The sequence below is a fragment of the Oryctolagus cuniculus genome, chromosome 12 (genome assembly GCF_051225735.1).
Source record: "Oryctolagus cuniculus isolate XC-2025 breed Fujian yellow rabbit chromosome 12, ASM5122573v1, whole genome shotgun sequence".
Lineage (NCBI taxonomy): Eukaryota > Metazoa > Chordata > Mammalia > Lagomorpha > Leporidae > Oryctolagus > Oryctolagus cuniculus.
In genome coordinates this window covers 116,325,732-116,351,103 of record NC_142878.1, presented here as the reverse complement: position 1 = coordinate 116,351,103, position 25,372 = coordinate 116,325,732, and the positions used below count along the sequence as shown (strand labels likewise).

Sequence of the window (25,372 nt, the reverse complement as noted above, 5' to 3'; positions counted from 1 at the left end):
ATGCAGTGTGGTCTAATTTTTGCTAAACTATATGAACATTGCATAATCAAAATATGGTGTTCTTCTAGAACTAACTCATTAGTTGCTATTTGTTTTTCTCATGAATTTTCAGAAAGTAAATAATATCATAAAGCCCAAATGTCCTGTTATGTACATCCCCAAAGGAAGGAGGAAAATTGCATTTGTGCAGTCTCTGGGATTAGAGTTCTTGGTCCCAGCACAGACCACAGATCCTGTCCTTTACGTTGAACCATACTGTGGATCATGTAGCTGTTTTTATTATTTGTTCTCTGGTTTGGTGACAACTTAACATTCCCCAGTACTATTCAGCAATAGAATAGTACACATAATTAGTCACAAGCAGTGAAGGAAGCCCCTGTACCTTCTTATTGTTGCAGGAACATCACTTGTGGCATATGTAATAGCAATGAATAAATGAGTGAATGAATGAATACAGCCAGAAGACCTTGCTGAAAGTGGGTAGAAAATCAAATGGATTTTCTTCTATTTTTGTCACCAGGAACAGGGATTAATTGCTCCACTAGGCAGGACTGAGGGTAAGATATTTGCTTCATCCATCACTGATGGCAGTTTTCATTTCCTCTGTAGCTTGATTGCAAACATATCAGAGAACCCATAAAACAATTCCCATCCTTAGAGGTCACTTATAATAGTTCTTAGATTCATAGTTTCCATTTTAATAGTAATCACAACGTACTTGTTATCTGCCTTATTTAAACATCACCAATCACTACATAAATCATTCTCACCTCCCCAAAATCAATTTTTAATTTTTGAAGCATGTTTTATTTAATATTATGGGTTTTTTTCCACTTTACTAGTAAAACCCTGGTAAATACAGAAACTTCTCAATTTGATGCAATCCCAATAGTTAATTTTGGCTTTGACTGCCTGCACCTCTAGGGTCTTTTCCAGAAATTCTTTGCCTGTGCCAATATCTTGCAGGGTTTCTCCAATGTTCTCTAATAATTTGATGGTGCCAGGTCGTAGATTTAGGTCTTTAATCAATGCTGAGTGGATTTTTGTGTAAGGTGTAGAGTAGGGGTCTTGCTTCATGCTTCTGCACGTGGAGATCCAGGTTTCCCAGCACAATTTATTGAATAGACTGTCTTTGCTCCAGGAATTGGTTTTAGATCCTTGACCAAATGTAAGTTGGCTGTAGATGTTTGGGTTGATTTCTGGTGTTTCTATTCTGTTCCATTGGTCTATCCATCTGTTTCTGTACCAGTACCATGCTGTTTTGATTACAACTACCCTGTAGTATGTCCTGAAATCTGGTATTGTGATGCCTCCAGCTTTGTTTTTGTTGTACAAGATTGCTTTAGCTATTCGAGGTCTCTTGTGCCTCCATATGAATTTCAGCATCATTTTTTCCAGATCTGAGAAGAATGTCTTTGTTATCTTGATTGGTATTGCATTGAATCTATAAATTGCTTTTAGAAGAATGGACATTTTGATGACGTTGATTCTTCCAATCCATGAGCATGGAAGATTTTTCCATTTCTTGGTATCCTCTTCTATTTCTTTCTTTAAGATTTTGTAATTCTCATCATAGAGATCTCATCGTAGAGATCTGTACTGCAAAAGAAACAGTCAGATGTGTGAAGAGGCAACTGAAGGAATGGGAAAAAATATTTACAAACTATGCTACAGATTAAGGATTAATAACCAGAATCTACAAAGAAATGAAGAAACTCCACAACAACAAAACCAACAACCCACTTAAGAGATGGGCCAAGGACCTCAATAGACATTTTTCAAAAGAGAAAATCCAAATGGCCAACAGGCACATGAAAAAATGTTCAAGGTCATTAGCAATCAGGGAAATGCAAATCAAAACCACAATGAGCTTTCACCTCACCCCGGTTAGAATGGCTCACATTCAGAAATCTACCAACAAACAGATGCTGGTGAGGATGTGGAGAAAAACAGACACTAATCCACTGTTGTTGGGAATGTAAACTGGTAAAGCCACTATGGAAGTCAGTCTGGAGATTCCTCAGAAACCTGAATGTAACCCTACCATACAACTCAGCCATCCCACTCCTGGGAATTTACCCAAAGGAAATTAAATTGGCAAACAAAAAAGCAGTCTGCACATTAATGTTTATTGCAGCTCAATTCACAATAGCTAAGACCTGGAATCAACCCAAATGCCCATCAACAGTAGACTGGATAAAGAAATTATGGGACATGTACTCTTTAGAATACTATACCGCAGTAAGAAACAACGAAATCCAGTCATTTGCAACAAGATGGAGGAATCTGGAACACATCATGCTGAGTGAAATAAGCCAGTTCCAAAGGGACAAATATCATATATTCTCCCTGATCGGTGACAACTAACTGTGCACCAAAAAGGAAACCTGTTGAAGTGAAATGGACACTGAGAAACGGTGACTTGATCAGCCCTTGCCCTGGCTGTTGATGAACAACTTAATACTTTATCCCTCCTAGTATTTGTTTGTTTGTTTGTTCTACTTAATACTATTGGTTGAATTCTGTAATTAATACACAGTTATTCTTAAGTGTTGAAATTTAACTGAAATGTGATCCCTGTTAAACATAAGAGTGGGAATAAGAGAGGGAAGAGATGTACAATTTGGGACATGCTCAAGCTGACTTTCCCCAAACGGTAGAGTTAGAAACATACCAGGGGACTCCAATTCAATCTCATCAAGGTGGCATGTACCAATGGCATCTCACTAGTCCAAGTGATCAATTTCAGTTCACAATTGATCATAATGATAGGACTAAGAGTCAAAGGGATCACATAAACAAGACTAGTGTCTGAAAATACTAACCGATAGAATAAAAAAGGGAGAGAACGATCCAACATGGGAAGCGGGATACACAGCAGACTCATAGAATGGTGGATGTCCTAAACAGCACTCTGGCCTCAAAATCAGCCCTTAAGGCATGCGGATCTGGCTGAAAAGCCCATGAGAGTATTTCAGGCATGGAAAGCCAAGACACTCTGTCAAAATAATGACTTAAATGAAAGATCTCCATGAGTGAGATCCCAGTGGAAAGAACAGGTTATCAAAGGAGGAGGAATGTTTCTCTGAAGGGAGGAGAGTGCTTCCACTTTGACTATAACCTTGTCTAAATATGATCAGAGTCAGTGAACTCAAAAGGCTTCCATAGCCTTGGCAACTCATGACAAGAACCTAGGGAGATTTCTGAAGCCATAAACAAGAGTGTCAATTTGTTAAGTCAACAGCAGGAGTCACTGTACACTTACTCCTCATGTAGGACCTTTGTCCTTAATGTGCTGTACATTGTGATCACTTCTTTTTCTATGTGGGTGCAAGCTGTTGAAATCTTTACTTAATATATACTAAACTGATCTCTGTATATAAAGAGAATTGAAAATGAATCTTGATGTGAATGGAAGGGGAGAGGGAGTGGGAGATGGGAGGATTGCAGATGGGAGGGAAGTTATGGGGTGGGGAAGCCATTGTAATCCATAAGCTGTACTTTGGAAATTTATATTCATTAAATAAAAGTTTAAAAAAAAGCCAATCTGCAGGATTCCAAACATTCCATGCAGGATAGTGGGTAACATGACTGGCTGAAAACTGTCTCATTCTTGCTAATATACATATAGCAAATTTCTCTCAGAACACAGTAAGATATGGAATGAGCAATAACTGGGTAGTAACACAATCTATTCTGGTACTCGACAGTAATAGAGTTTAACACAATCTATTGAAAATTGGAATTTTATGAGTTTTTATTTTTTTTAAAAAAGATGCCACTGTAGCATAAAGACAATGAAAACAAAACAGTGATAAAAATGCAAAATTTAAGAAAAATCACTGGAGACCTTAATTGTCTATAAATTTATCTTTAAATTCAATGCTTATCAAATCAAAGTAATACTAATGCTTTCTATTTATTTTTCAAGCATGCCCTAACATCCTTAAAGATTAAAAAGATCAAGAACTCTCAAGATCATTTTCAAAATGAATGAGTGTATGAAAATATCCTAGTAGCTGCTAAAGCTTCTTATTAAGTTCAATGTAAATATTTATAGTAATTAAAAAAATGTGATGTGTGAATCAATAATGGAAAAGCCAAGTAAGCCAGAAACATATCTGTGTTAACACAGAAAACTTTACATACTAGAGGGGGAAAGAAGTATAAGTAAACACATTTTTAATGCTGAAGAAACTCTCTTTTTTGCAAAAAATGAAACTGTCAATAATACATTAAAGTACTCACAAACATGACAACCCTAAAACATAAAATTTGATTCAAGAATAATACCATATAATAATTAATATGTCAGCCTGATAACATTGCCAAACATGCAACTAATAAAGAATTATATTTAAAAATAAATTAAGGACACCCATTTTAACAAGTGAAATGGCAATAAAAGTAAAAACAAAAGCAAAATACAACATACACAATGAATGCACAAAAAAGAACAGCTGACAGTTCAAATATAAGTATACACAACGAAAGCCCCACCTCACCTCCAACTAAGGGAAGAGGAAAATAAATAGTAACTATGATGGCGTAACTTTGGAGAATAAGTGGATAAAATAAAAAGAACTCAAAATGTTCAACAAAGTCTAGTAATTTTTTTCTTCTGACCACTTGCCATATGCAAAAACACATATTGCCACAGAAATAAGTAGCCATCTCCCTTCCCTGATAATACATCTGGGAAGACAGAAGATGATGGCCCAAATATTTGAGACCCAAAAGAAACTCCCAGCTCCTGGCTTCCGCCTGGTTAGCCCTAGCTGTTGCATCCCCTTTGAGAGTGAACAAGAGGATGGAAACTCTCTTTCTCACTGCCTTTCAAATAAATGATAAAATATCATATATTATCATAAAATAATATGATAAATTTTAGAAGTGTTGAAAACTCTGATATGTCAGTTGTATGATAATCTTTTTGCATTTTTGGAAATATAAAAAGTAGCATCAATTGGCTTATAATACAAATATCAGACAGTAAATAATTGATTTATTAAGGTCAGTTATATATGATACTCATATTCTAAATTCCTATTGCTTTTCACACCAAGAATTTTAATAATGCTATAATTGTCTATGAGTAAATAAGCAAAGTTATTAGTTTTCTCCAGCATACTCTTTCAGCTGAAAGGAGAAAAAAGAATGATCATCAATGCTGAATATATCAAGGAAAATACTTCTCTCTGCAGTTTTACAATATATGTTGTCAACCTTTAAAAGCTCCTGATGCATTTGAACTCAAAATTCTGGTTTTTTTTTTTTCAGATTTATTTATTTATTGAAAGTCAGAGTTACACAGAGAGAGCAGAGGCAGAGAGAGAGAGAGAGAGAGAGAGAGAGAGGTCTTCCATCTGATGATTCACTCACCAATTGGCAGCAATGGCTGGAGCTGTGCTGATCTGAATCCAGAAGCTAGGAGCTTCCTCTGGGTCTCCCATGTGGGTTCAGGGGCACAAGGACTTGAGCCATCTTCTACTGCTTTCCCAGGCCATAGAAGAGAGCTGGATCAGAATTGGAACAGCTGGGTCTAAAACTGGTGCCCATAAGGGATGCTGGCACTTCAGGCTGCACCACTGCACCCGCCCCAAATTATATTTTTTCAACATTTATTTAATAAATATAAATTTCCAAAGTACAACTTTTGAGTTATTGCAGCTTTTCCCCCAATAACCTCCCTCCCACCTGCAACCATCCCATCTCCCACTCCCTCTCCCATCCTTCATCATGATTCATTTTCAATTATCTTTATATACAGAAGATCAACTTAGTATATACTACATAAAGATTTCAACAGACTGCACCCACAAAGACACACAAAGTATAGAGTACTGTTTGAGTAGTGGTTTTACCACTAATTCGCATAGTACAACACATTAAGGGCAGAGGTCCTACATGGGGACCAGGTGCACAGTGACTCCCATTGTTGATTTAACAATTGACATTCTTATTTATGATGTCAGTAATCACCCGAGGCTCTTGACATGAGCTGCCAAGGCTATGGAAGCCTCTTGAGTTCACCAACTCTGATCTTATTTAGACAAGGCCATGGTCAAAGTGGAAGTTCTCTCCTGCCTTCAGAGAAAGGTACTGCCTTCTTTGATGGTCCATTCTTTCCGCTGGGATCTCACTCACAGAGATCTTTCATTTAGGTCAATTTTTTTGCCACAATGTCTTGGCTTTCCATGCCTGAGAAACTCTCATGGGATTTTTAGCCAGATCAGAATGACTTAAGGGCTGATTCTGAGACAAGAGTGATGCTTAGGGTTTTTGCCATTCTATAAGTCTGCTCCTGCTTCCTATGTAGGATCATTCTCTCCTTTTTATTCTATCAATTATTTGCACACACTGGTCTGATTTATGTAATCCCTTTGACAATTAATCCTATCTTTTCAATCAATTATGAACTTTAATGGATCACTTTAACAAATAAGATGGCATTGGTACATGCCACCTTGATTGGAATGAATGGGAATTCCCCTGGCACATTTCTAGCTCTATCATGAGGGGTAATTCTATTTGAGCATGTGCCGAACTGTACATCTCCTCCCTCTCTTATTCCCACTCTTATGTTTAACAGTGACCACTTTTCACTTAAATTTAAATGACTAAGAATAATTGTGTGTTAATTAAAGAGTTCAATCAACAGTATTAAGAAGAATTAAAAAAAAACACTAAAAGGAATAAAATGTTGTTCCACGACAGTCAGGACAAGGGCTGATGAAGTCACTGTTTCTCATAGTGTCCATTTCACTTCAATAGGTTTCCTTTTAGGTGCTCAGTTAGTTGTCACAGATCAGGGAGAACATATGATATTTGTCCCTTTGGAATTGGCTTATTTCACTCAGCTTGTTTTCCAGATTCCTCCATTTTGTTGCAAATGGCTGGATTTCATTTTTTTTTTTTACTGCTGTATAGTATTCTATAGAGTACATATCCCATAATTTCTTTATCCAGTCTTCTGTTGATGGCCATTTTGGTTGATTACATGTCTTAGCTATTGTGAATTGAGCTGCAATGAACATTGAGGTACAGACAGCTCTTTTCTATTTGCCAATTTAATTTCCTTTTTGGGTAAATTCCAAGGAGTGAGATGGCTGGGTTGTATGGTAGACCTATATTCAGGTTTCAGAGGAATCTCCAAACTGACTTCCATAGTGGCTTTACCAGTTTGCATTCCCAGCAACAGTGGGTTAGTGTCCCTTTTTCCCCACATCCTCACCAGCATTTGTTGTTAGTTGATTTCTTTATGTAAGCCATTCAGTTATAATCAAAACAGCATTTTATTGATGCAGAAAGGGATGGATAGAAAAATAGAACAGAATAGAAACACCAGAAATCAATCAAAACATCTACAGCCAACTTATATTTGATCAAGGACCTAAAACCAATTCCTGGAGCAAAGACAGTCTATTCAACACATGGTGCTGGGAAAACCGGAGCTCCACATGCAGAAGCATGAAGCAAGACCCCTACCTTACACCTTACACAAAAATCCACTCAACATGGATTAAAGATCTAAATCTATGACCCAACACCATCAAATTATTAGAGAACATCAGAGAAACGTTGTAAGATATAGGCACAGGCAAAGACTTTTTGGAAAAGACCCCAAAGGCACAGGCAGTGAAAGCCAAAATTAACATTTGGGATTGCATCAAATTGAGAAGTTTCTGTACTTCAAAATAAACAGTCAGGAAAGTGAAAAGGCAACCAACAGAATGGGAAAAATATTTGCAAATTATGCAACCAACAAAGGATTAATAACCAGAATCTACAAAGAGATCAAGAAACTCCACAATAACAAAACAAACAACCCACTTAAGAGATGGGCCAAGGACCTAAATAGACATTTTTCTTTTTTTTTTAATTAATTTTTTTGACAGGCAGAGTGCACAGTGAGAGAGAGAGAGAAAGAGAGAAAGGTCTTCCTTTGCCATTGGTTCACCCTCCAATGGCCACCGCGGCTGGCATGCTGTGGCCAGCGCAGCGCGCTGATCCGAAGCCAGGAGGCAGGTGCTTCACCTGGTCTCCCATGCAGGTGCAGGGCCCAAGGACCTGGGCCATCCTCCACTGCACTCCCAGGCCATAGCAGAGAGCTGGCCTGGAAGAGGGGCAACCAGGACAGAATCCGGCACCCCAACCAGGACTAGAACCCGGTATGCCGGCGCCGCAAGGCAGAGGATTAGCCTATTGAGCCGTGGCGCCGGCCAATAGACATTTTTCAAAAGAGGAAATCCAAATGGCCAACAGATGCATGAAAAAATGTTCAAGATCACTAGCAATCAGTGAAATGAAAATCAAATCATATTTTTAATAATTAACCTAAGGAAACATTAAGAGCTAAAAATGCATATATATAAATGTCTTCATTGTTTTAAAACCTCAAAATATATATTGCTGAATAGTGTGGTATGGGACTGGTTAAATATTTTATGATATGTTGCAACATATTAAAATACTGTTCTCAGGGTCAAGCCTTTGGCCTAGCAGTTTAGATGCCTATCTGGGTGCTTATATCCCATGTCAGTGTGGCTGGCTTTGAGTCTCAGTTCTATTGCCATTTCAGGCTCCCTACTAGTATACATACTTGGAGGTAGCAGATGATAATTCAAGTAGCTGAGTTATTGCCACTCACATGGGAGACATAGGCTGAGCTCATGGCTCTTGTTTTGGTCCCAGGTCAACCCCAGAATTTGCAAGCATTTGGGGAACAAACCAGACAGTGAGAGTTCTGTCTGTTTTTATGTCATCCACCCTACCATCTCTCTGCCTGTTGAATATATAATATGAAATAAAAATATTGCTCTCATCAAATGTAAAACAAAAATAAAAATATCAAGTCTATTATATATTATATTCACACTGAAATATATATGTGTGTAAAGGCACAAAGGTTTATCTCAAATGATATAGTTTCTTTTTTTAATTTTTCTGAACTTTCCAAATTTTTATATTGATAATATTTTACATATATTGGTGTGTACATGCAGTTATATGATTAGATAAAGAATTGTCAAAAGTCACCCACAATCACTTTTAACTACATAATATTCCACAAATACTCAAGAAGGATGTCCTCGTGCTTTGGTAGAGTTGCCACATTAAGTATTCATATGGCTATGCTTTAGAAGAGATTACTTTGAATTAGGTAATAATGTTGCATGAATATTAAGTTTTCTGGCTTTCATAATCATTATTATATGGATATTACTTTAAAAAGGCATATTTTTCGTAGAAACTAGACACAGAACTACTTGATAGTAAAAGGGTAGTCTTCACTTCTCTTCAATGGTTTAGGAAAAATACATGCACACATGAGAGAATGATGCTGCCAAAGCTGCAAAATGGAAACTATTGACACACTTAGATAATCATGTGTAGAGATTGCTAAGTCTATTCTTAAATTTAAAAAACCAAAACCTCAAAATAAATAGTTGCCACAAGAAAACCCCAACTCAAGGTAATAATTCAAGAATTAAATTTGTTTTGGTATCTGGCATTTCACTTGTTTCTCATATAATTAAACACTGACAATAATAATGTAGAGTGAGGGAAAGAGGAGGAAAAGAGATGGATATATGAGGACTCAAAAATTATAGAGATTTGAGAAATATCTATATACTTAATATATATTAAAATATATCTATATTTACGATGTGATACTTCAATACAAAACAATAAGAAAATTGACACAGTTTGAGTAGCACATATTGTCTAAGATGAACTATCACAGTATCTGGGACTGGCACTTTGGCACAACAGATTAAGCCAACACCTGCAATTCAGGTATCCTGTACGGGTGCTTTTCTGTGGCACAGTTGCTCCACTTCAATCCAGCTCCCTGCTAATACACCTGGGAGAGAAACCAAAAGTGGCCTAAGTACTTTGGCCTTTGCATACCTTGGGAGACATGGATGGAGTTCCTGGATCCTGGCTTTAGTCTGATCCAGCCAGTTGACTACTGCTCCCATATGGGAAATGAAACAGTGGATGGAAGATCTGTCTCTCCCTCTGTCTCTAAATTTGACTTTCAAATGAATATATATCATTAAAAAAGAAACTGTTTAAAACAATGCTATGTGTCTTCTCACTCACGTCCATAAAGCATGCTTGCAAGGCTATGTAGACCCTCAAGGAGTATGAGGTCCAACAATAATTTCAGACACTGCTATATTTGATCAGGAAAAAAGGAAGATTCCAGATATATAAAAAATTATCTGAGGGACTAGGTAAAGTCTAGGAAGCCACTTTTAGAAGCCACATCAGGAGTTCTAATTAAGAAAGTTCCTACCAATTATTGTAAACTCTGAGAGCTTCTACTCATGACTTCCTGAGAACATTTATATTCCTCCAGATTACTGACTGCTTAGTATCTCCTATCATTATCCTGTTCTAATGTTAGAACATGCATGTATGTATCTAGAAAAATAAATATATGAAGGTTTTTCCACTATATATGGTTTTGATGCATATATTATATATGAGACTAATTTTAAAGATCATGAGTAAATGAAACTAAAAGATATCTATTTTGTTGAAAACTTTGAATTCCATGCAGTTTTTTCGTAATAAGTATTTTTTCTGAACTTTATAAGATTTCTCATAATGCATGAATTTAATTTTTTTCAAAAACTTTTATATTAATAGCCTACAGACATTTTGAAACATGTGTACATGTATGTTAGTGACTACAATTTTTTTCTCATTTCATATTTAAAGTTGATTATACAATTTGTCTTTTTACATTATGAGAATCTTTTTACATTAAAAGAATCAAAAAACTATTTGGTGACCAGAAGACTTATACTTTCTAAATATCCACATGATTCATTTTATATAGCCCCTATGGCACTAAGTAGCTCAACTGGACAATCTTGACTTCCAGTAGAAACATCAAAATATCATATGCCTATCTCTATAAGACTGTTAAGAAATTATTTTCTTTTATTTATTTATTTATTTATTTATTTATTTTTTTAAACTTTTATTTAATGCATATAATTTTCCAAAGTACGACTTATGGATTACAATGGCTTCCCCCCCATACCGTCCCTCCCACCCACAACCCTCCCCTTTCCCACTCCCTCTCCCCTTCCATTCACATCAAGATTCATTTTCGATTATCTTAATATACAGAAGATCAGCTTAGTATACATTAAGTATGGATTTCAACAGTTTGCTCCCACACAGAAACATAAAGTGAAAAATAATAGATGATTTTTTTTAAATGATGATGAAATCAGAGCAGACCTATTGTCATGTTTAATCCCAGTGAGAGTCAAGTTGGGAATTGATAATTTCTTTTTTTTTTTTTTTACAGAGGATCAGTTTAGTATGCATTAAGTAAGGATTTCAACAGTTTGCACCCCCATAGAAACACAAAGTGAAATATATTGTTTGAGTACTCGTTATAGCATTAAATCTCAATGTACAGCACATTAAGGATAGAGATCCTACATGAGGAGTAAGTGCACAGTGACTCCTGTTGTTGACTTTACCAATTGACACTCCTGTCTATGGCATCAGTAATCTCCCTATGCTCCAGTCATGAGTTGCCAAGGCTATGGAAGCCCTCTGAGTTCTCCGACTCTTATCTTGTTTAGACAAGGTCATAGTCAAAGTGGAGGTTCTCTCCTCCCTTCAGAGAAAGGTACCTCCTTCTTTGATGACCTGTTCTTTCCACTGGGATCTCACTCACAGAGATCTTTTGCCAGAGTGTCTTGGCTTTCCATGCCTGAAATACTCTCATGAGCTTTTCAGCCAGCTCCGAATGCCTTTAGGGATGATTCTGAGGCCAGAGTGCTATTTAGGACGTCTGCCATTCTATGAGTCTACTGAGTATCTCACTTCCCATGTTGGATCACTCTCCCCTTTATTTACTCCATCAGTTAGCGTTAGCAGGTACTAGACTTGTCTATGTGCTCCCTTTGACTCCCAGTCCCTTCACCATGACCAACTGTGAACTGAAACTGATCACCTGGAACAGTGAGATGGCATTGGTACATGCCACCTCGATGGGATTGAATTGGAATCCCCTGGTATGCTTCCAACTCCACCACTTGGGGCAAGTCAGCCTGAGCATGTCCCAAATTATACATCTCTTCCCTCTCCCATTCCCACCACCATGTTCAACAGGGATCACATTTCAGTTAATTTTCAACACTTAAGAATAACTGTGCATCAATTACAGATCTAAACCAGTCATATTAAGTAGAACAGATAAAAAAACTACTAAGAGGGATAATGTATTAAGTTGTTCATTAACAGTCAGGGCTATGCTGACCAAGCCACCATTTCCCATAGCCTGAGCAAATGAAACCAATGTATTCTGCCTAGGTGAACTTATAAGATAGAAGCATCTTTGGTCTTGAAGTAGCATACTATAGTGAGATGCACTACATTGGATATGAAAAGCAAATAAACTCTGTGTGTGTGTAAATTTGGCTACAATTGTGAGTTTTTGGTCATTTTAAATCAAACAGGTTTAATTTATAATGGGTGTTAAAATAATTTTTGTTTTAATGACATATTTTGTGTGTTTAGTGTCTGCAAATTCTAATTATTTATGGTTCCTCTTAGAAACAGGACCATAGAAATGTTAATAAGCATGTCATTTATATTTATTATATTTTGATCTAGCATCAAAGCTAAGGGCTCACTCTTCTGTCCTAGTTAGTGTGTCATTATGTACTATATCACTAGGAGTTCATAGATTCTTATCTTGTTAAATGTATTACAGTCTGAAATTATGTGTTCTGATGCTCAAGTTATTCCAGATCCTAGTGGAATCCTCTTCAACACACCAAATTAGGGCCCCAATATCTACAGTTGGTGTAAGTACCATCCTAGGAGAAAAGATTCACTAGTTCTTATCTCCCTTCCCTGAATTACATTTCCCTTAAAGGTGCCATTTCTTTCATCAAATCTTGTTACTATTAATGAAGATTTACCATTCAGCTGTACTCCTCTATGTTTTCTCTGGAGATGTTCTTTAGTACTAAGGCCATTTTACAAACAAAAATCTCATCAAGTCACACTCCTCTTTCAACCGTGTGGATGGTTTCCCATGACCTTTGAACAGGGACCATAGGACTTACTGTGGTCTTCAGAAAGACAATGCTATTAGGTCTTGTCTACCAGCTATCTGCTTGCTATTCTCTTCTTACATGCTAGGACTCAGAAGGCTCCCAGTTGTATCACAAACTTTACAAATTTCCTCGCAACCCATCAAAATTACTAAAAGTTCCAAATGTGAGACTCAACTTTTTTATAAAAAATTATTATTTTATTTGAGAGGTAGAGTTACAAACAACAGGGAGAGACAAAGAGAAAAATCTTCTGTCCACTGGTTTACTTCCCAGTAGACACAACAGACTGAGTTGGGTTGATCTGAAGCCAGGGGCCAGAAGCCTGGAGCTTCACTCTTCTCTCCCATATGGGTGCAGGAGCCCAAGCATTTGGGCCATCTTCTACTGCTTTTCTGGGCCAAAGCAGAGAGCTGGATAGGAAGAAGAACAGATGGAACTCAAACTGGCTCCACAGGCAGAGGCTAAGCCCACTATGCCACAGTGCTGGACCCTAAGATCTTTTAAAATAAGACTTACAGTATTTGTTTGAAAGGCAGAGATACAGAGAGAGAAGGTTGCAGTGGAGATAGAGATCTTCCATCTGCTGGTTCATTCCCCAAATACATGCAGTAACAGGGAGATGGATCATAATGGAGCAGCTGGGACTCAAACCAGTGCTCACATGAGATGCTGGCATTACAGGCAGTGGCTCCATGTGTCACCTACTTCATTTCTTCTTTCAAAGGAGTTCTCATCCATAAGTGATTCAGAAAGATGTACCAAAGGACCTTTGAGGTGGTTATGATAAATTATCTCTTTTAAACTTTAAATTCCACAGAACACACAGTATAAGTAAATTATTTACCAACACAACCTCATTCCTTGATACTTGCCTAACTCAGAGGAGATGTGTAATGAATACTGATCTCTGGGTAAAAAGTGATGATCATGTCCCTAAAGAAGATTGCAGTATAGCTCAGCTGAACAGGCAAAGGATAACATGATACTGTGAGTTAGTCAATAGCAACACAAAAATGCAATAAATGATTATTTAAAATGCATGATATTAAAATAATGCACTCAGAGAATTTCATCATGACAGTCCCCATTTTGGACTACACCTTCAGCACTCTAAGTTTCTATAGCACCAGCGAAAGTGTGGGCAATGAAAGTTTCTTGCTGCGAGAGATAAGAGGAATATTTTAGCATCAGTGACTCACACATTAGCAAGACAGATTTTCTGCAAATAATTGAAATCCATAATCAGCAGCTTTGTTCAAAACTTCATTTTCTGTAACTGTGAAAGTGAAATTAAAGGATGATATTTGTGACAGAATTCTTAAAGATACGTGAAGAAGGTTATTGAGAGGTACATAACTTGGCAAACCCGCAGCAGCAGGTTTTGTATTAAGAACAGTTCACCCATAAACAGCTCACTCACACCACCAGAGTGCCCAATCTTGGCTTCCTTCTCCTCAGCTTCATCTTCATTATCAGTAATTTCATTCATGTTTTAGAATTTAGTTCAAATTGAAGGTATAACCAGAGGATAGCACTACTCCTAATCTAGGTAATACTAGTGAGCACAAATACAGTGTCTTCAATGGCAAAGGCTCCCTCCTTTCAGTATTATGCCAAACTTATTAAAGAACATGACACTGGCATTTTTACAATGATGGAATAATAAAAATCATTAGGACAATTCATCAGGTTTATAATGCACATCAAGTGAAAGTGCTGGCAGTGTGTGCAAATGCAGAGCACAGTGTGTAAATTGTTGAGTGTTGTCAGGCAGAAGTGATAAAATTAATCATGCTAGGTAAAAATATATGGCAATGTTAAGCAGAGAAGCATCACATGGAAGTATGGAATCATTGTTTAATCAATGGATGCCCTATTATGGGTTCACAGCTGGGAGGTAGAAATACGCTTGGAGACGCAGAGGTCCTTGATCCTCTCCATGATGAGTTTTACCCAACCAAGACAGTTTTCTCAGTCATTCTCACATGGAAGCAAGTGTCTTTTTGCCTTTATCTCAGCTGTGGGCTCTTTCAATTATGCTTCCTCCACTGCTGGACTTAAGTATCCTGCAAGGGGAGCAGATTTTCTTCCCCAAAAGAGCAGCCAGGGACAACAGTGGGGAATCAGGTGTCAATGACTGTGAAAATGTAATTGACCCTACAGAGACCTCTAGTGGTGAATAGTCACATTCAAATGACTCATGACCCATTATTATAGCCCAATGAGGACTCCAGTAACACTCAGACCTCCCAGAGTTAATTCAACCAAAGATGCTCTCCAGTTAGCACACCTTCTCTTGCTTGTTATTGAGAGAGGCACTTGAGGACTTAATCTAGGACAGCTTCCTTGTCAGATGCTTTGACCCTCAAGAGGAGAGTTCTTGCACACAGTAATCATAAGCCTCTCTCCCTGGTCCATGTCCTTGGATGCAATGTGCAAGATTCATGACACAGAAAAATTAACCGAAAGAAAGAAGAAAAGAAATAGAAAGAAAGAGAGAAAGAAAGAGAGAAAGGGAGAGAAAGAAAGAAAGAAAGAAAGAAAACAAAACAAAACAGCATTGTGGTACAACTCATGGGTTTACTGTAAATTTAGATAAAGTGGTGGCTGGTGCTGTGCCATAGTCATTAAGCCTCTGCCTGTGGCACTGGTATCTCATACAGGTGCTGGTTCATGTCTCGGCTGCTCCACTTCCAATCCAGCTCTGTGCTAATGACCTGGGAAAGCAGTGGAAGATGGCCCAAGTGTTTGAACCCCTGCACCCATGTATGAAGAAGCTCATTGCTCCTGGCTTTGAGTTGGTCCAGCTCTGGCCATTGTGTCCATTTGGGGAGTGAACCAGCAAATGGAAGACCTCTCTCTTGGTCTTTCCCCTTGTCTATCTGTGACTGCTTATCAAATAAATAAGTAAATATTTTAAAAAAATTAGACCTAGTTACATTTCTCTGTGTAATTTCTGTTCTATAAAGTAAATCAGAAAATAGAGACTAATCATAATTGGTTTTCAAATTTCCTATAAATCAAAAATTTACCTCCTGCAGTATTGTGCAGTAAAATTTACTTTTTCAAAGAGGAACAAGTTTAACAAGAGACTTCAAAGAACTTTCTATGATGATCAAATTAACTGTTGCCAGAAAAAATTTGTAAATTTTAGGAAGGCTGATTATAAAAAATCAGATATGTCTTCTCCTATTCACATGACTTTGTGAGATTAAGAGAGTGCTTTGTTTCAACTTTTTCCTATTGATGAATATTGTCACTTGAAATTTTTTCTTTAAAACTAAATACTAATTACCAGTAATCAATCATCCAAATAAGTACAGGATAATATACATTAATTATTTTTATTCAGCACATCATAGTGACAAATGTGCAGTAGTAGCACATTTATAGTCTGTTCTGGACTCTATTAAAATATTTATTTAGTTTTTTCTTGAATCTATTTTACTTTCTTGGTTTCTTTTTTTAAAAGGATTTATTTATTTACTTATCTGAAAGTCAGATTTACAGAGGAGGGAGAAGGTGAGATAGGGAAAGAGAGAAAGAGAAAGAGAGATACAGGGAGAGAGAGATCGTCCACCTGCTGGGTCACTCCCCAAATAACTACCATTGCTGGGACTAGGCCAGGCAAAAACCAGGAGCATGGAACTCCAACTGGTTCTTCCATATAGGTGGGAGGTGCCCAAGTACTTCAGCAATGTTCTGCTGCTTTCCTACACACATTAGTAGTGAACTGGATCAGAACTGGGACTGTAGCCATTTGGGGAATGAACCAGATGATGGAAGATCTCTCTGTCTTTCCCTCTTCTCTGTAAACCTAAATGAAAGATCTCTGTGAGTGAGATCCCAGTGGAAAGAACAGGTCTTCAAAGAAGGAGGTACCTTTCTCTGAAGGGAGGAGAGAACCTCCACTTTGACTATGACCTTGTATAAACAAGATAAGAGTTGGAGAACTCAAGGGGCTTCCATAACCTTGGAAACTCATGACTGGAGCATAGGGAGATTACTGAGGCCACAAACAAGAGTGTCAACTTGTAAAGTCAACAACAGGAGTCACTGTGCACTTACTCCTCATGTAGGATCTCTGTCCTTAATGTGCTGTACATTGAGACTTAATGCTATAACGAGTACTCAAACAGTATATTTCACTTTGTGTTTCTATGGGGGTGCAAACTGTTGAAAGCTTTACTTAATGTATACTAAACTGATCTTCTGTTAAAAAAAAAAAGAAATTATCAATTCCCAACTTGACTCTCACTGGGATTAAACATGACAATAGGTCTGATCTGATTTCATCATCATTTAAAAAATCATCTATTATTTTTCACTTTATGTTTCTGTGTGGGAGCAAACTGTTGAAATCTTTACTTAATGTATGCTAAACTGATCTTCTGTATATTAAGAGAATCGAAAATGAATCTTGATGTGAATGGAAGGGGAGAGGGAGTGGGAGAGGGGAGGGTTGTGGGTGGGAGGGATGTTATGGGGGGGAAGCCATTGTAATCCTTAAGCCGTACTTTGGAAATTTATATTCATTAAATAAAAGTTTAAAAAAAAGAAGAATCTGAAATGAATGAAAGGAAGGAAGGAAACAAGGAAGGAAGAAGGAAGGGAGGAAGGAAGGATGGAAGGAAGGAAGGAAGGAAAGAAGGAAACTGAAGGGGTAACAAGACCCTGAATGACTGAGGCTTATGTCCTTGTTCCATCAGTCCTGTCTCTGAGTATAGATAAGGACATAGGGTGCCAGTTTCTGGCTACTTCTTGCTGATATGAACCATTGACATGGGGTGGGTATCTATACTCTGGATTGGATTGATTGAAGAGCAGTCTTGAGTTTTTCCTGCATAATTGCTGGAGATATTGTAGTCATGTGCTCCTGTAAAGACTTTTGAAATATGTTAATTATACATGGTAATAATGGAAGCATTATGGTTATGAGGATAAAAGGAGAAATTAGAAACATTGCCCATGGTGGGAAAGATGGCCAAAATGAGGAGAACAAAGAGTCCTGCCCATTTAATGTGAAGATAGATGTACGTCTAAGTGCTACTGTTTTGTTTAGTGTGTATGTGCAGTCAAGGAGCTGTGGGGTAGTTAGTCTGGCCTGCTTCTAGTCCTGGGGCCCCTCATTTCCTCCCTCTGTGTATGGAACCCTGGCTGCTGTCAGGGGTTAAGGCAAAGACTGTTCTGCTTTCTTCCAGCTGAATAAGGGTGAAGTAGGGACCGTGATCAAGACAGCGTTCCAGCAGAAGCTGGCCTCTCAAGGGGGTTGCAGTGCCAGCTCACAGAAACTGTCTCCATTCAAGGTTTCATGTGCATGACCATCTAGAATTTCTCTGCCTAAGTCTGGAGAAAATGAATCTAACAAGCAAATTAGATACACAGAGACCAAGACAGTCAGTATTAGAGTATCTAAGAAAGGTGCTGTCCAAACCAAGAGGGAGTTTTCCCATTGAGAGATAAAAGGAAACTGACAAGAAAGGCTTGATAATTATCAGGTTGATGTTAAGGCCTGGCCAGGTATAAGTGAGGCCCAGACCTATCTAACTCTTCACATGGGGTACTGGAAGTGATGTCATAAATGAGGTGGGAACCTCCTTAGGGAAGACACCCTGTTGACTTCCATTACCTAGCTGGCCTGGGAGGAGAGCTGGCCTGAATAGATTGGTTTTAATAGGTGACATCTCTAAAAGAAATTTAGAGCTCTACCTGCAATGTTACTGATCCTAGGTCATCCCTTCAACCATGCTGGTTACTTTGGAAGTTGGGAAGAGTGAAGGGCTTTTTCAGTTTAGGGAGGGCCAACAGGGTCTGCAGCTCTGACCCTGGAGTCCTTCAACCTCCAGGGCAGTTCCATTTCCACTAGTGTCGCTCTTGGTAGAGTTGTCAGGCCCCTTCATGAGCCATCTTCTAGCATGACCGCTGCTTGCCCAATGCCCAGATTGCTCATATTGCCAATCAGTGCCATTTGAGGTAGACCAGCTTTGTTGGGTCTCCTTGGTGGAAGACTCCTATGTAAGGCAGCCATTAATTGGCCTGCCATCTATCCTTACATTGGTCCTGCTGCCTGAATAACTCTTCTTCCTCCTAGTCTCTGTTAAAGTGGACTACAGGCAGCCTTTGGGAAGGTCAGCCAAGGGGGTGCTCAATCCCATCCCTAATCCTTGGTGGCCAGAACTAGAAATCTGTGGTCACAGGCATGTTATCACAGTGTTTTCCAGGGCTGGTACTGTGGCACAGCAGGTTAAAGCCCCAGCATGCAGTGCTGGCTCACCATATGGATGCCAGTTCAAGTCCCAGATGCTTCACTTTTGATCCAGCTCCCTGCTAATGCACCTGGGAAAGCAGCAGAGGATGGCACAACTCCTTGAGCCTCTGGATCCATGTGGGAGAACTAGGAAGAAGCTCTGCTCCTGGCTTTGGAATAGTTCTGCTCATGTGGCCATTTGCAGAGTGAACCAGCATATCGGGAACTTCTCTTTCTCTTTGTAATTCTTTCAGATAAATAAAATAAAAATAAACCTTTAGAATAAATAAAAATAAAAAAAGAAAGATAAGATTATGCTCATAAGGAAAGGTATTGTGGGGAGCAACTCGGACTAGACTAAGTTATTGGAATTAAGAGTTATTCTATGCATCTGCTCTCCCACAATATGGCGCTGAGAAGGGAGTAACAGCTTCTACGCAGCTGTCTCTCGCCAACTTGAGTGATGACCTGCAGGAGCTGATCCTGCTCCTGATTGGAGGAGAGCAGCGTACTCGGCGTGTGGGTAGCAGAGTTGGGATTGGTGGAAGAGGACTGTAAAGGAGGAGAGGGACAACATGCACCAGGAACACCTGAGGAACATCTGAGCAGCCCCGAGAGAGCCGGCCGGCGGTGTGCCGCTCCCCCACGGAAGTGGGGAAAGTGGCAGGGGGAACCGCCCTTCCACGGAGGTGGAAGGGTCGGTAGCCAACCCGGGAAGAACCAGCAGCAAACCCAGGGAGGGTCGAGCAGACAAAAGAACAGCGCAGGGTCCTGTGTCGTTCCTCTGTGAAGAGGGGGAGCGACAGGTATGTCCCTCTAGGTAAGATCAAACATCAAGACCATCTTATCTAAACTGTCATGCATTATGAAGTAATTATTAAGACCTTCTCTCCCTTGTGGGAGACCTGGAAGAAGCTCCTGGCTCTTGGCTTTGGATCAGTGCAGCTCTAGCAGTTGCAGTCATCTGGGGAGTGATCCATTGGATGGAAGACCTCTCTGTCTCTACTTCTCTCTTTCAAATAAATAAATAATTCTTTCAAATAAATAAAATTTTTTAAAAGGCAAAATAAATAAATAAATAATCCTTTTCACAGCTCAGAAGTGCCCAGCTGCCAACCTCCTGAGTATATGCTCCCAAAAAATGACAAATCCCCTAAGACTAAAGGTGGGCAAGCACTATCTTTGCACTTTCAAAACCATGTGTGAGGAGAAAAAGCCCCACCCTACTAGAACCCATTTGTCCAGGATATAGCAGAAGCCTCAGAGGCTGGCCTCACTGCACATTTGCCAACAGGGTAGGCAAGGCACAGAAGGCGGGAAGATATTTGTGGCCTCATGGTGCTGGCTCCAGCTGTTGACACACAAAGAATGGGTGATAGGCAAGAGTTTGAACTGGCCCTGCCTCTGCCTGGCCAGCACTTCAGTACTCATGGACCAAATCTGCATCTGGAGTGCCTGCTGAGGCCAGGGGATACATGGGGACCTACAGTCAGAGGAAGTCTGAAGCACTAGCTTCCAGGTTGGAGAGTTGCCATAGCAACAACACTTTCAGGGGTTGATGTGACAGGGACAGCCCTGGGAAGGTGAGCTGGTCTCCTGACCCCATGTCTTTCCCTTTATGCTCCTCTGACCTACAATGTGAATGAGGCTCTGACAGAGGGAGAGTGGGGCATGGGATTTGCAAGGCAGACAGGTGAGCAAGTGAAGCAATCTGACTTCTTATCTGGGAATACTAGAAAAGAAGAGAGATTTAAAAAAAAAGATTTATCTTATTTGAATGGCAGAGTTACAGAGAGAGAGAGAGAGAGAGATCCAACCCACTGGTTTACTCCTCAAATGGCTGCAATGGCCGGAGCTGGGCTGATCCAAAGCCAGGAGTTTCTTCTGGGTCTCCCACTTGGTTGCAGGGTCTCAAGCACTTAGACCATCCTTCACAGCCTTCCCAGGCATATCAGTAGGGAGCTGGACCACAAGTGAAGCAGCTGAGACTCAAACCAAAGCCCATAGGGATGCCAAAGCTGCTTGCAATGGCTTTACCTGCTATGCTACAGTGCTAGGCCAAGATTAAGACTTTCAAAGGTCCTTATATATGACCTAAGTTACAGAGAGGCAGAGGCAGTGAGTGAGGTCTTCCATCTGCTGGTTCACTCCAGATGAATGGCCAGAGCTATACCAACCTGAAACCAGGAGCTTCTTTTGAGTCTCCCACACAAGTGCACGGGCCCAAGGACTTGGGCCATCTTCTACTGCTTTCCCAGGTCACAGCAGAGAGCTGGGTCTGAAGCAGAGCAGCTGGGACTCGAACCAGCACCCAATATGGGATGCTGGCATGGCAGGCAGTAGCTTTACCTGCTAAGCCACAGTGCCAGACCCAAATGTTCTTAATTACAAGTTTTTGACTAATTTTGATAAAAATTTCCAGAACTCTGAGGGAAAGAAAAAAACTTTTTTAAAAAAACAGCACTAAGGGGCTGGCGCTGTGGCACAGTGGGTTAATGCCATGGCCTGAAGTGCCGGCACCCCATATGGGTGCTGGTTCTAGTCCCAGCTGCTCCACTTCCAATCCAGCTCTCTGCTGTGGCCTGGGAAAGCAGTAGAAGATGGCCCAAGTCCTTGGGACCCTGCACCCACAGGGGAGAACTGGAAGAAGCTCCAAGGCTTCTGCCTTTGTATTGGCCCATCTCTGGCTGTTACAATTATTTGGGGAGTGAACAGTGCATGGAAGACTTTCTCTCTGCTTTTGCCTCTATGTAACTCTGCTTTTCAAATAAATAAATAAATCTTTTTTCAAAAACTGTGTTATGGGGCTTATTAATGTATGATTAATCAACATTTCTAGTTTCTTATATAATGTCAATTATAGCATAATATTCTGCTATTACCTTGTAACTCTGTTTATTGTTTAGGATGACAACTCAGCACCAGTCATGATTATATTAATTTCAACACCTCTGCTTTTGAAGACATGTAGAAATATTTTGAAGTTGTAAATTAGTGATTTGGCTTGTGCTGTGGTGTACCAGCCTGCAGCATCTGCATCCCATATGGGAGCCTGGCTGCTCCCTTCCAATCCAGCTCCCTGGCAAGGCACCTTGGAAAGTAGCGGGTGATGGCCAAGTCCTTGGGTCCCTGCACTGATGTAGGAGACCCAGGAGAAGACCCTGGCTTTGGATTAGCTCAACTCTGGCAATTGTCATTTCGTGAGTGAGCCAGTGCATAGAAGACACATCTATCTTTCTAGCTATTGATCTCCCTACCTTTTTCTGTACATATTTCCAACAAAATAAATCTAAAAAAATAGTGTGGCTTCGGGGGGCAACTACTCAATACTCCCTCCCCTCTTGTAGAGGCTTTTAAATGTTCCCACCATAGAATATGAGGTGAAGAATGTGAACAATTCTCATTTGAAAATCCCAAATCCCAGAATTAACATTCATCGAATGAATACATCATACCCTACAAGTATCTACAACTATTTCTCAGTAGAATATTTTAAAAAGGCAAAGATTATCAGGTTACACTAAAAAACAAAACAATATAATGTGTATAGGATTAAAATCTTTTTAAAAACTTTTTGTATTAATACAAAGAGAAATGCTCCATGCAATCCATAGCAGGATAAAACTTGAGGGGCCAGCACTGTGGCATAGTGGGTAAAGCCACTGCCTGCAGTGCCGACATCCCATATGTGTGCTGGTTTGAGTCCCAGCTGCCCACTTCTGATCCAGTTCTCTGCCATGGCCTGGGAAAGCAATGGAAGTTGGCCCAAGTGTGTGGAAACCTGTACATGTGTGGCTGATCTGGAAGAATCTCCTGACTCCTGGCTTCAGAGTGGCTCAGCTCCAGCCTTTGCAGCCATTTGGGGAGTAAACTACTGGATGGAAGACCTTTCCCCTACCCTTTCTTTCTCTGTGACTCTGCCTTTCAAATAAATAAATCATCCCATATGAGCTCTGCTTTGAGTCCTGGCTGCTCCACTTCTGATCCAGCTCTCTGCTATGGCCTGGAAAAGCAGTGGAAGATGGCACCTGGCTCCTGGCTTTGGCTCAATGCAGCTCCAGCCACTGCAGGCATCTGGGGATTGAACCAGTGGATGGAAGACCTTTCTCTCTCACTCCCTCTCTCTCCCTCTCTCTGTCTCTCAGCTATGCCATTCAAATAAATAAATAAATAGATAAATCTTAAAAAAAAAAAAAAGTTGTCTTGCCTACCTGAAGTTGTCCTGAACATTGAACTCTTTCAGAAGAAACCACAAGTTTAGTGTTGCCACTGGTGAGCATCTTACTAATCTATTACAGGCTGTGCTTTCTAATGCCATTACACTCTCATTCTGCTTCTCTGCAACTCTGCCTTTCAAATGAATTATTCTTATAAAAAACAGAATGATGATAAGAGAACTGGCTATACTATATGGACAATCCAACACTGGACAGAATGGACTTGAAAACAAAAGATATTAATGGAGACAAATAAGACATATTTTCTCTAGCAAGAGCATCAGTGAATCTGGTCAAAATGACAATTATACGAACACATGTTTCTAAGGAAACATGTTGAACAGTTCATGAAAAATGAGTAAAAATAAAGAGTAGACTGGTCAAGAGCAGTACCTGAACATGACAATGTACTACTTGGAATAAGAGACAGGACAACTAAAACACACTGAAAAACCATGGAACATTTTGATTTAATTGATTACACACATACACATCCCACCTCGCTTCATTCAGCAAGAGAATGCATAGTCTCTGCAAGTATGTATGCAATATTTTCCAGAGAAATGATATGCTGGGTCATCAAATAGCCTCAATAGTTGTTGTAGAATTGAACTATGATATGATATTTTCTGCCCACAATGTATCTCACAGGAAAATCAGGGATGCAGTTGGTCTAGTGCTAATGATGCCTCTGTGAATGCCCACATCCTATATTTGAGTGCCTGATTCTGAGTCCTGCCTCAGCACTACATTCCAGTTTCCTGGAAATGTGCTCTTAGGAGAGATCCAGGAATGGGCCAAGTATCTGGAACCCTGCCATTCATGGGACAAACCTGGCTTGAGTTGTAGGCACTAGGCCTCAAGCTGGTTGAGCCCAGGCTATTGTAGAGCATTTGTGGAGAAGACCAGTTGATGGGTGATCTCCATGCTTCCTTCTCTCTCAGCCATTGTGGCAATTTGTGGCAACCAGCATATGGGAGATCTATCTCATTCTCTCTCTGTAACTCTCTTTCAAATAAATAAATAAGTAGTAAATAAAAATTTTTTGTGTCATCAGGTTACACTTCACAAAAAAGATATAGATGGTTATCTCTTCAGCAATGTATTCTCATGAATACAAAATTGCAAAACACACTGGCAAAAAGACAAAGAAAAAACTAGGCCAAGGGATGGGAACTACAAACTGCACCATATCTAGGTGAGTGGTCCTGGACTGTGAGGAGAAAAAAACAGTAAACATGTTCAAAGAAGTGTTAACTGAATGAATCACTGTTTTTGAAAATTATTTATGAACAAAAGTATATATATAATCTTTTTCATATTTCCTTCCAAAAATCAATGTAATTGCTATTGTTTACATAAAAGGTATTGCCTATGTCCTCAAACAGGGCACAGAAACATGGAAAATAATCTTAGAAGATTAGCATTTTTTTAAAGATTTTATTGGGGCTGGCACTGTGGTACAGTGGGTTAAAGACCCAGCCTGCAGTGCCAGCATCCCATACGGGCACCGGTTTGAGTCTCACCTGCTCTACTTCCAATCCAGCTCTCTTCTATGGCCTAGGAAAACAGTGGAAGATGGCCCAAGTACACGAGCCCCTATACCCATGTGGGAGACCCAAAAGAAACTCTTGGCTCCTGGCTTTGGATCAGCTCAACTGTGGCTGTTGAAGACATTTGGGGAGTGAACCAGTGGAAGGAAGACCTCTCTCTCTTTGGCTCTACCTCTATCTGTAACTCTAACTTTCAAATAAATAAAAATAAATATTTAAAAATAACAGATCAAAGGGACAAGATTTAAAAAA

General features: G+C 39.5%; 1 long non-coding RNA gene and 1 pseudogene across 1 annotated transcript in view; one reads left to right on the top strand and one right to left on the bottom strand.

Annotated features, from left to right (window-relative positions):
• Window positions 1–784: 784 nt before the first annotated feature.
• The window catches only part of LOC149123256 (uncharacterized), a 32,071-nt gene continuing 7,483 nt past the window's right edge, over window positions 785–25,372 (bottom strand). Inside the window, exon 3 of the long non-coding RNA XR_016218602.1 lies at window positions 785–1,599. This is a non-coding gene — a long non-coding RNA (uncharacterized LOC149123256). The remainder of the gene's footprint in view (window positions 1,600–25,372) is intronic.
• Window positions 8,673–15,362, top strand: LOC149123257 (BRISC complex subunit Abraxas 2-like; annotated as a pseudogene).